General features: G+C 37.8%; 1 protein-coding gene across 4 annotated transcripts in view; it reads right to left on the minus strand.

Moving 5' to 3' along the window:
• The window catches only part of COL8A1 (collagen type VIII alpha 1 chain), a 94,358-nt gene extending 86,943 nt beyond the window's left edge, over positions 1 to 7,415 (minus strand). For all 4 annotated transcript variants that reach the window (XM_064467140.1, XM_064467124.1, XM_064467146.1 and 1 more), the window contains exon 1: positions 7,349 to 7,415. The gene's annotated coding sequence lies outside the window, so the exon portion shown is untranslated. The remainder of the gene's footprint in view (positions 1 to 7,348) is intronic.
• Positions 7,416 to 12,044: the final 4,629 nt, after the last annotated feature.

Here is a 12,044-nt window from a genome sequence, read left to right on the forward strand (position 1 = left end):
TATTTATTTCCAGTATAGTATGAACAGTGTTTTTAGCTGACGCTACTAATGCCAGCTTAGGGAAAAATCCTAAAATATTTTATGTTTCCTGACATAATAAATTATGCCCAAATCTCCAGAAGATAATAATAGTCTGTAGGAGTTCCTAAGCATAAGAACTAAGAAAACACCCTTGCAATGGCAGCAAAGTACCTTGAAGTACCTTGGACTGTACTGCATAGACCTCCTAAACTGGGCTGTGCTGGTTGGAACTAGAGGAGAGTGGGAATTCCTGTAACAGGCACAGAACATGCAACTACTGCAACAATTTCTTCTGTGGAAGACAAACTGTTGCTGCGTCTGCACCTATGTGCAATACAGCAAAATAGTTCAGAGATCTCACTGCCCAGACTTGTATGTGACTTATGTGCACAGTAGGAACTCAGTTCATCACGAACACCTTCATACTCGCTGGAACATATTTTTTGAGCTATTCATCCAGAAGGCTGGGATAGAATGGGACAGAATCCTTCGAGGTATTGCCTTTTTAATTCAGGTAGAGAAATCCTACTTAATAAATAGGCAGGGTAGCTCTGACATTTAGCCTCTGAATTCTGCATTATCCAAGTACTGACTCTTGTTCCATAATCTACAGCAGCACATCACAAATTGTACCCACAACAAGTATTCCAGTCTTGGAATACATTCAGGTGGAGCCTAAGAATGATTACAGCCGTTTTTGAAAGCACAGCTGGATTTTGCGAAGCTCTGCCCACCCTCAGCAAAATCTTTCCATTCATTGGAGGGCTTGTGCTCTGTTTGAGACCTCTTTTTTCACCCTCTTTGAGTTAACCAGAACTTGGCTTTGGACCTTTAAATCCTCCTCCCTATCAGCTCAGCAACCACAGAGGCAGTTTATTACTGAAAAGAAATCTAAGAATCAGTTTTGGCCAGCATTGTCTTGGAAAGTTCATTTCATTAACATGCTTTTGGTTTTATTTCAAAAATACTTTGACAAGCACTGACATTTTTGGAACCAGTAAAGCACGAGAGACTTACTCCTAAAGGCCTAAGCTTTGCATTTTTCTGCAGCGAACAATGTGATGTGCTACTATGGTAAATTCAATTCAAGCCACTGACTGAAAGGAAATAAGTACTGACTGTTGTCTTTTTTCCTTCATTTTCTAAAATACGTTTTGTGTGAATGCTAGTGCTTGTGGAATGTACTTGCTTAACTACTCTTCACTTATTCACTTTTTATCTATAGTGCAGGTGACAGATATAGCAATGCTGGCAACATAAAATTTTCTCACAAGTCTGCTTTTATTGCTCAACTTTGACCTAAAGTAAATACCTCTTGACTTTTGGCTGGGATTTGCCAACAAGGGTCCCAGTTGTGTGTTTTATATTAACGTCCATCAGCTGAGAGCTGGACTAAGATCACCTAATTCATTTACAAAGAAATACTGTGAAATATCTGAACACTTTCTTTGCTGCTTTTTTTTTTTTTTAAAGGCAGGCTGAAAGAGAAATTCTGGTCTCTGAGCCACATAAAAGACCCTTGTTCTGATACTCTGCATTTACTGGAGCTCTACACACGGTGCAAAGAATGGAAGGGCAGAACAGAGGTAAGTTGTGTGCTGGCATAAGCAGGCTTGACTGCTAGATTTCTTCAGTGGTAAGCTGATTGTATTTGGTTTGAGTGTCCCTGGGGCTGTGCCATCTTCCATTCTGTCCCTTTGAAAATTATGTTGAGTAAATGAGAGGCAATTTAAGCATCTCCATTTCAGGGACTGTAGTGTATTATATATATGTTGTTGCTTCACCTCAAAACACTGGCTTTTGTTAGAAACTTGTTTTGCTCTCTGGAATTTTCAATTGCAAAAATGGTCAAATGCTTTGCTTGAAGTTCCTTATGCAAGTCTACAGTGTGCTACTGTCCACTTCTTACTTTCCTTTCAGGGAGAATAATGCAGCAGTATGTTGGTCTGGAAAGAGTCGTTGCTTTTTTAGTTAGCAGGAAACATATGCTGCAGATGTTTCAAAAATCTGGCTTTTAATGTACCTTCGATATCTAGTATGTCAGGCTGCTAGTTTTGACTCATTCTCCCTTTAATAGGATAGGTTATGCCTATCTTGATGTTGCTGTGATAGATTCCTGGGAGCTGAAGTGAAATGGCATACCTGACCCAGGAGTTTGTGATTTTTAATGCTATAGATAGTTATTTAGAATAGACACTCTTCCTTAAGTTTGCAGTGAATTTTTTTATCCTCAACTTTATTTCAAAGTGACTGCATAAATTGTATCACCTGTTTCTCCAGTTGCATAACCAGATTATATAGGCCTTTCCCTACAAGAATGGAAAAGAACTAGTTAGGTTCTTTTTCTATTTTATTTTGGTTTGTGGGTTTGTTGTTTTTTTTTTGTTTTGTTTTGTTTTTGTTTTGTTTTGTTGTTTTTTTTTTTGTTTTTGTTTTTTTTTTTTAAGGTTAGAGTGTTCTTGTTGCTATCGTTTATTTCTTCTTTGCAAATATGGAGTTCTCAGAAGCTGACATTCTGCAGTGCTACAACTGGGGATTGCCGAGAGTATTTGTGATAACTGGCCAGATGTCTCTAAACTGAGTATAATGAAAACACACGCATTCTTTTCTTGAAGAGGTGGAAGAAGCAAGGTGTGCATATGATGCATAACAAGGATGCTCTAGCTTCATAGTATTATGAATGGCATAGCCGCTGGCATCTTTCTCAAATCCTAAGTGGAAAGTTTCTTACCTCCCAGTAACTCCATATTATTTTTGAGCGCCCTCATGTTGAACTCAGCATAGTTGATGAGACCCTATTAAGAATGATGTCCACATACGTGCACAGACACCACAGTCATCAGTTTACTGCATGCACACAGCACTGGGAATAGAACTTAAGACCTTCGCCTCCGCAAACACAGCTGCTCATCTGGCTGTGGGCTTTGTAGCCAGCAGAGGGAACTGATAAACACTCTCATAGGGCTGCTTTATATTTTTCTCTAACCAAAAGAGGGCACTGATTCTCACTTCCTTTTGAAAAGGGTCCATTACATGTCACCCCTCAACAGTTTCACCTGCCATTCAAAAAGCAAGAGACTTAGATCCATCTTGCTTTTGCTGTGAAATACGGACTTGCATGAAGAAGTTTTAATCATCAAAAGATGTCCCTAGACTGCACAGTGGTATTAATCCCCTGCAGTGCAATTATGAGACATTAAATTCATTACACATCAAGACAATTACAGAAACACATCCAACATTTCAGGAGTACAGGGAGACCAAGCACAATTGTTTACTGATGTGTACAGAGAATAGGCATAGTTATTGCACAAGACCCACAAAAGGCTTCAGAACCAGGACTCAACATTATCTTTTTAAACACACAGAGCTCCACAACTTTCGCTGAAGGAGAATTCCGTTAGCACAAATAATAGATCTCACTTTCTGGAGGGAAAAGCCACAAAAAGGCAATATCACTTACACAAAATTCTAGAAAGTGTAAGTGGCAAAAGTAAGAAACTTTTGTACAGTTAAATACAGATATTTGTTGGTTTTGATCAGACAGAACAAGCCACCTCTAAAGTTTCTGTCTTTTCTTGTTCCTCACTATAGTAACTCCATTGAACCATTACTCTTTTAGAAAGATGACACCACTGAAAATTAAAAATTATCTCCCTGTAGAAGAAAAGAACATACAGCTTAGAATAATTGGAAAGCCAAAAAAATTAAGTGAAAATATAGGGATATATTTAAGCTTCAGGAATAAAGCCTAATCTTACCTCCCCTGAGATATAGAGCAAGACATAGAATAAGTGGGCAGAAAATTCTGCCTTGTAGATATGCTCCTGGATGTATGAAAATTGTCCTACCTTCTACAGCAGGTAGCGACACAGCCATTAATGGTTCTCTTTCTACTCTTTATCGGTCCTGCTTGTCCTCCAGTTACTTCTCGCACATTCACTATTTTATCTGTGAGCAATGCATGCTCAGTGGTGATTTTCAGTTTAAAAGAATAAGAGACAAGACCTCCATTGCTAGGGAAATTACTCTAGAAATCGAGCATTGGAATGTGTTGGGGTTTTTTTAATGCAGTATTTGCAGGCCACAGGAGTGATTAGGAGTCTCTACTCTCATAAATTAGCTCTAGGGTTAAAAACTAAACGGGTAGGGCAAAGCTGGTGGTTGTTTGTTTTTGTTTGGTTTTTTTTTTTTGGGGGTGGGGGGTTGGGTATGAATTTATATCCTCTGCCCTTATAGAGGTGGCATATGATAGCAAATGTATAAAAGAAAGGAAGAATATGTTTATGTGCCATATAAGATCCATGTGAATAATTTTACTTAAGCACTATGTGCTTCTCTTTGAGCTCTTAATTGCTAACTGAGTTACTAAGGCTGAATTCTTAGTCAGATGTTGCCCATCATTTCTGGTCCATGACAGTGGCTCTTTGCTTGCTCATCTTGTTGGTCTCCTTTAACCACAGAGGGTAAGAAAGAGGTGGTCATTTGGTTATTTATTTATTTACCCCCTTCAAGAATGATTTGCAGACCCTGTTAAGGGATTTGTAAAGGGTTTCACAGGAAGTTTGGAAGTGTTAAGAGTAAGTGACCTCTTTCAAGATTTGTCACTGGAATTCTCTCTGCTTTCATCCCTAGAGAGTCATGCAAAGACAGATCAGCTGCAAAGGGGTGGACTTTATAAGGCTGAAGACTAAATGAAGCATGGAATTAAAGTGCTGGGCTGGAACCCAGAAGAGCTAAACCTGACTCTACCATGAATTTTCACTGTTGACCATAGGCAAAACAGTCCATATATTATCAGCATGCCTAGAGGAAAGCATATCTCTGCCTCACACAGAGGTACGTGAAAATAAATTAATGAAGATCAGAATGTCTCACAAGCAGTGGTAGTGGCAGGCCTATGCATAGATAAGGAGACAGTGATATGTTTATCCTGTGTTTCTAAGTATCTGGTCTAATACTTTTGACAGCAGTGGGAGTTATAGTAGTGGCTTAAGTGGGCATTAGTGCCCTAAAATCTTAAGTGCAACTGCCAGGAGAAATGGCTGAGCATGCCTGCTTAACACTTAACTGGTCTGGGGCTGAAAAATTATTATAGTCTCTTTACCTTTATTTTGTTATTTTAAAATCTTACAGTCATTACTCAAAAAATCTGAATGCCTTGTTCTCTCATGGATACACTTTTTTTTTTTTTTTTACAGTGGTTGTAGCACTATTTTAAAATGACAGTGTTTTTATCTTAATATCAATATGCTTTGGTCTTACAAAAAGGAGTTTCTGATCAGCATAGAACTAAACGCATTCCTAGACATTTAAGTTCTCTTGGGGACCTCCTGGGTGCAGTTTCCCTTCATCCCCTGCTGCAAAGTGATGCTAAGCTGAATTGTCTACTCAGCCTAAGAGAGAAATTGCTCAGAGGAGATTCTGATCAAAATTAGATGCATTCCTTTGAATAAAGTTTTCTTAGTATGCCCTGCAATCCATTTTTCAAATGCCAAAACATTACATTTCACAGCAGGCTTTAATAAAAGGTATTTTGCTACATGCACATTTCCTATGGCAAATGCATTTTTAAAAATTTTTTTCCTTTGAAAATTGCTCTGTTAGAAATTTTGATTTATCTGATCAAGTAAAGTTCTGTGTGAATAATGAGGCTTTACTGCCAGATTGTAGACCTAAATTCTGTGTGTACTATACTTAAAATCATGTATCTGTGTTTTACAAAAGAGGTATTTTTGGAGAGGGAGGGGAGTTTTTGCTATAAAAATCAGATGTTATCTAAGGAATAAAATTTTGTAGCTCAGAGATAGAATGCCAATTATGAGGAAAACCATTGGTCTCTATTCCTGCCTTCTATGGGCAATTTATATGGATTACCTGTATGCAAAAATAGTTTTACTCTAAGCCTGATATAGAAAGCACTGTACTTTGGTTTTGAATAGTTCCATTTGTTTGGTTTTCGGGTTTTTGTTTGGGTTTGTTTGTTTGTTTTTAAATATACTTATGTAATCTTCCAGGCAAATAGCTGAAGGCAGTGTTTTCTTTTCCCCATTAGTTACAATAGATAACATGTAAAACAGAGAAAAAAATCTTAAATCCAGTATGCAGAAAAGAGCACTTTGAGCAGAGTTCTGCTGTTATACAGTGCTATTGCTTGAAATGTTGCAGCTAATATAAGTACAGCTGTATGTGGGCATAATTCTTTTTTAGAAAAGACTTTTTATTTGGGGTAAGAACAAAAAGGAGTCGATTTAAAAAGAGAATTGTTTGGCTATCAAGAAGAAAATATTGCTCTCCAACTGCAGAATGTATTACATAGACTACAAACAAACAATTTACAGACAGCATTCACTGCTTGCTTTTGGTAGTTCATGCTTTCACTCCTCTCTAAGCACAGGAGAGAGGCATTCTAGGATTAGGATTTTCATGATGGAATTTCTTTAAACAGGTGACTGTGTTAAAAGTGCACTGACTCACACAACATGAGAAACTGGTACTAGTCACTAATAGATTAATCTCTGTGAGGATGGATAGATGAAGGGGGGGCAAATACAGTTGTGAAACCACTTTTTACTGTTAACTGTTCAGTACCTGTCTCTGAGGCACTTTAACTATTCCTTCCTTTAGCATTAGAAATGCCTATGTAGGCAAACTGTAGATACAATATAATTCAAGCTGATCTAGAAATTTCATAGAGACACGAGGTCTGTTGTTCCAAGAAACAGAACTTTGCTTGTGAAAAGTGTACTTTAAGCATATTTGGTACCCAATAGTGAATTCCATCAGCCTTATTACTGTGCTTCTGTGAGGGCTTAAGTCCCATCACACTTTTTTTAAAGGCAGCAAAACCTGTGAAGGTGCACTTCAGTCCCAAGATTGGCTCAATCAATCTGGCTAGTAAATAATAACAGTAATAAAAAACCAACTTCTTCCTTAAATTAGCACTAAGCATTTTTCTCAAACAGAATTTAAGGAAGCTTTAGAGTGTAGGGTTTTTTTGATAACTTTGGTCTGAAAGGGAGACTACTAAGAGGGATAATAATTGTTAAAATGGGTCCGATTATACTAATCTCTTCAAAATCAGTCACAAAGGGACAGAAGACCTTTTCCCAGCCACACAGTGTTTCCCAGCAAGATCTGTTTTTATTTCATTGCTAAAACAACAGACTGTTACTAACTTAAATGTCAGATGACACTACATCTGGGGGAAAAAAAAAAAAGGCAGGGGGGAAGCCAGCACCACCCAGCAAGGCAGTGCTAGAGTTCACATTAAGACTTCCTTACAATAGCTGGTTAGAACAGAAACCTGAAGTAGCAGTAATCTTACCTTGAGTATACAAGATCCAAGGAGAGAAGATCACTGGCTCAAAACAGTGGAGGACTGAGAAAGTGCTCTGATCTGCTGCTGGTAGCATGCACTTGGCTTTTATGTGCAGGTGGGAGGAGCTGCTCCCTACGGTAGGTGGGCAGTGAGGATAGCAGGCAGACAGCCTTCAGAAGACAATGTAGAGTAGGTTTTTGCTCTTTGGGGACAGAGAGAGGGAGAAAAAACATGCTGGATGGCATTTACCGTACAAATAGTGTTGGATATATTTGTTGTTGTTTTTTTCTTTAAATATTTAGTTAACTGAAGATTTTCTACTGTATTTGTTTCTCTGAATCTCTGAATTATTCTAGTTACAGTTATAATGCTACTAGGTCTCACTTTGACTTTTGGAAGGGTTTTAACAGCAGTGAGATAATGCAAAGTAGTTATCAGAAAGGCTGGTGGTTCCCTTTCTAAGAAGGAATAGCTATGAAGAAGCAGCCCCTTGATCCTTGAAGTTGCCTGTTTACTCACGGATTGAACTTCTTTTGTATTCCAGATGTCTATTAGATCTCAGCTCCAGAATCCTCCTAAGTTTCTGTTGTGCTGAGCTACTCAGCTTCTCCTTAATGCAGCTGTAACATGTTCCATCTACACACTGACTTTCTAACAGTTTAGTTTAGAGCTGTTTTATTGTTTCCTGTGTCTGAGTTCTAAACAATTTTCCCAACTGGTATTCTCAAAAGGCAAATGTAGCCAAAAAGACAAACCAGTAAGAATACACATTCCTGGTGGTTTCTGTATAAAAATTATTCATTGTTCTTTTTAACTCATTCATTGCACAGAGAAGTGGGTGGCATAGTGTCCAGACACTGGCTTCTGCAGGTGAACCAGACAGTTGTACCCAGCTGGAATATACCAATTCTGCATTTGCACATGTCCCTGCATGGGGCATCTGGGCCTGTATTATTTATCATAATACACGAGTAACACCTGTGTCGTATCAGAACATTAGTGTGTGGAGAAATCTGGAAAAATAGAACAGGAAAGGGAGGACAGTGATGTGGAATCAAGGGAAAGGCTAGGTGCATCCTGATTCAAAATCCAGGGCAGACCAGGCAGAAAAATTAATGAGAGCCTGAGTTTACAGAGTTAAGCAGGTTTGGAGCAAAGGTGATGGAGATGAGTTATAATATATACCACTGCTTGCACTAAAGGGCTAAACTGGTCACTGGATAAGGAGGTATAAGATGCTTATAGAACATGGGAACTTTCATCAATATCCTGAATTTGCTCTCAGTGTTAGACTCTTGTGTCTGTATTTTGAGATCTGAATATATATACTATGATCAGTGCAAATAGGTCTCAAGTCCTAAGATATTTATGTTGGGAATGCATATTAAGTCTTAAGATGGACTCAGAGTAACATTATCTTTCTTCTTATCTTTCTTCTCTTATCTTTCTTCTCCTTTTCTCTTGATTATAATGAGCATTTAAAAGAAAATAGTAGAGTGCAATAGTACTGAGTGCCTTGATAAGAACATATTTAGTTGCATGCAACTTTGGTTTTGACTTTTGAGAAAAAGGCTTAACCAATCAAGCACCCATCAACTTGGATGTCACTGTTATGTGGCAGAAGTAGCTGCATAACCTTGGTGATGTAGCGTCTGTGAGATTTAGAACTGTCAAGCTCAAAAGGACTGGTTAAATTACTAATATTTTTTCCATGTATCAGATTGCTGTTGGGTAGGGAATTTTCTACGTTATTGCAAGTAATTGGGGAAAAAAGTCATGTTATTTTGTTATTTCTGCAGCACTCAATGTATTTTTACAGTTCTTATTAAGAAATGAGTCTCTGCTCCAAAGGGATTACAGTGTGCTTTTAGGAAGGCTACACAAAGTAATGATAACATGGGAACAGGGAAAGCAAGGGTACAAGTTACTGCAATAAGTTTATGTAATTAGTTCAGGTATAGCACCTTGTAATGGGTTCAATTGATTAAATGACGTACATGAACTGGAATTCTACTCAGCTAACATATGAATGATCAGATGGTTTTGCACTTAGAGAAATCTAGGCCAAGATTTTAAGAAATTACAGAGTGAAGAGGTACCCATGTCCTTATCTGATGATTAAATGTTTCTTACTCTCTCAAAATTGCTGAGCTTCTGTAGGTCCCTTTTAAAATCAGTGGATACTTCTATAAACTCAGTACCTTCTAAAGATCAAGCTCTTTTTTTCTTGGGAACAAAAATTTAAATGTAGAGGACTAGCTGTATGTTTATTTTTTTTTTTCTTTTTCTTTTCTTTTTTTAAGCTCTTGACCCTAAACTTCAGGTGCTAAGTGCCACTTCACTTCTCAGAAGTGAGGCAATACTTATGCCTGCTCATACTCCGTTGGTTGTGCACACTGATGATGTGTCCTACTGTACTGCAGACTCAGGGGTAGCCTTGCCTTTTAATACTTCTGGAAAAGAAGAATTAAAGAAGATTTTCTTTAGCTCTTTCCTTCAGAAAATCTTAAATCACTTTACAAGTTTTAAAGAAACCTACCAACACATAAAATAATTAAAAATTATTAGACCTATGTTAATGATTATTAAAGCACCACCATGATGCAATTACATGGAAGATTGCCTGATGAGACCAGAACATTAGGCATAGACCTGTGATTTTCTCATTACTGCATCACTTATCTTCCCTATTGAGATTTTTAGTAAATGAAAACTTTACCAAAATATACATGGGAAATTTTATTTAGGTCGTCACATGACTGACTGGATTTTAGAGCACACTGCCAGGCTGGACATTAAATTCAGTGTGAACAGGAAGGGTCATCATGTTCCTATGACTACGAGCAATATCCAACCTTTCAGCTTCCATCTGCCTTTTAAAAATAAAGTTATTCTTTCAAAAGACACTTCAGTGGTCTAACCCTCTTGCTCCATTCTTGCCCCAAAATGTCCAGACTGGTTTGCCATGAGCTTCCAAGAATTGTTTGAGGCAGCCTGTGCTTTCCAAAATCCATATCGGGTATTTGCATTACTTGATGGTAGGCCTACACCTGTGGTGCAGAATAGAACTGTTAGTAAGGGAATCCACTTCATTAAAGTACCTTGGATAAGGTCGTTTTACCACACTTTTGTGAACCATGCATATTTGCTTTTCAGTGAGTCTTCTATTAAATTAAATTTGTTCCAGCATACAAAGTTTAAAGCAAAGAACAATCATTAACAGAGGTGGCATCATCCTTAAAACACAGGTTGAAACTATAGCTGTACAAATGACAAGCATTTCACTCTATGTTTTTTAAAAGGAGATAAGTCAAAATTCCTGCATTTGTTCTATAAAGGAATTAAGTGATTATTCCTGGTTTGCCCTGAATGTAACTGAGCTAAAATAATGTGGCTGAATGTGTTGGTGGTGGATGCGGAAAGAATCACCCTGAATAGACTGGGAGGTTGAACCTTTGCAAATAATTGACGATTTATGTAGCATCACAGCAACAGGTCAGGTGGGTGGCTACTTGCTGTTTGGCAGTATTATCAAAGGAGATGGGTCCCCAACAGTTAGATAGCATGGTGATGGAAGACGATTAGCTATCAAGATCAAGGTGTCAACATTTTTTTAAATGCAAACCGGACAGAATTAGAGGGAGACCTCCTAATGTAAAGCCGAATAATACAGGTAATAGTAACCCCATGAGGTAAAAGTTAACTCTTCCAAATTTCAGCTATAATTTTTAAAATGCCATAATTAAAGAAAGAGGAAGACATTTCAGAGTTTTGTTGTGACATTTGTTGATAGAAAAATATTCTGAACATCCTACAGGTAAATTTCTGTTAACCTACACAACCCTCACGTCAATATATTCTTCTTTTCATCTTATTTGACTGTAGGACCAATGGCAGACAATTTCTCCATTCAACCAGTAGTATATTTTATTAACCTATGGCTTCAGGGAACATTCTGTCTTCTCTCATGCTTCCGATCGTCGTAACTTCTATCCAAAATCTTTCCAGCAAATTTGCCTTTTAAAGAATTAAATGTGAGAGTGTTGCAGTTTTAATAGAGCATTGTGGGTTTTTTTAGTTTAGGGTTTTGTTTGATTTTTTTTTTTTTTTTTACAGTAAAGATTCACAAATCTAGAGGGGAGAGTGAAGAGTTTTCAAAGTGCCAGCTCAATTAAATTTGATTTCTCTGCATGATACCGAGAATCTGTCTGATACTGCTTTTCAGATTTTCATCCATAGATTAGGGCCAGTCAGATGATCTGCATGCAAAACCACTGTATGCCAATCCAATGTAGGATACAAAATCAGGATGCATTTTGAAAGTGCAGATCTTGCATTCTAGATAAGCATACACCAAGGCCTGAATGTGCGTGTGGAGGGAGCATATTCCTACTTCAAACACACCTACCTCAACCAGTGTTTCCTCCTGTATGACAAGGTTCATTCTTTAGCACATAAAGTCGTAAAGGCAGAATTGACAAAAAGTAACTGAAAACAATTGAGACAGAACATACTGTAGCCATAGCTAATGCCATTTTGTGTGCATCTTGGTTGTGCTGATTCTGTTTAGTGTTGTGTCCACCAAGGTAAAGGGAGTGCAGTCCAAAGCTGCTAGTATTAGATCAATCAATCCAGCCTACAGTTACATTATTTATTTCCTATATTTACTGAATCCTATATCTGTGTGTCAGCTCTGGAACTT

This window comes from Phalacrocorax carbo, chromosome 1 (assembly GCF_963921805.1).
Source record: "Phalacrocorax carbo chromosome 1, bPhaCar2.1, whole genome shotgun sequence".
Classification (NCBI taxonomy): Eukaryota; Metazoa; Chordata; class Aves; order Suliformes; family Phalacrocoracidae; genus Phalacrocorax; species Phalacrocorax carbo.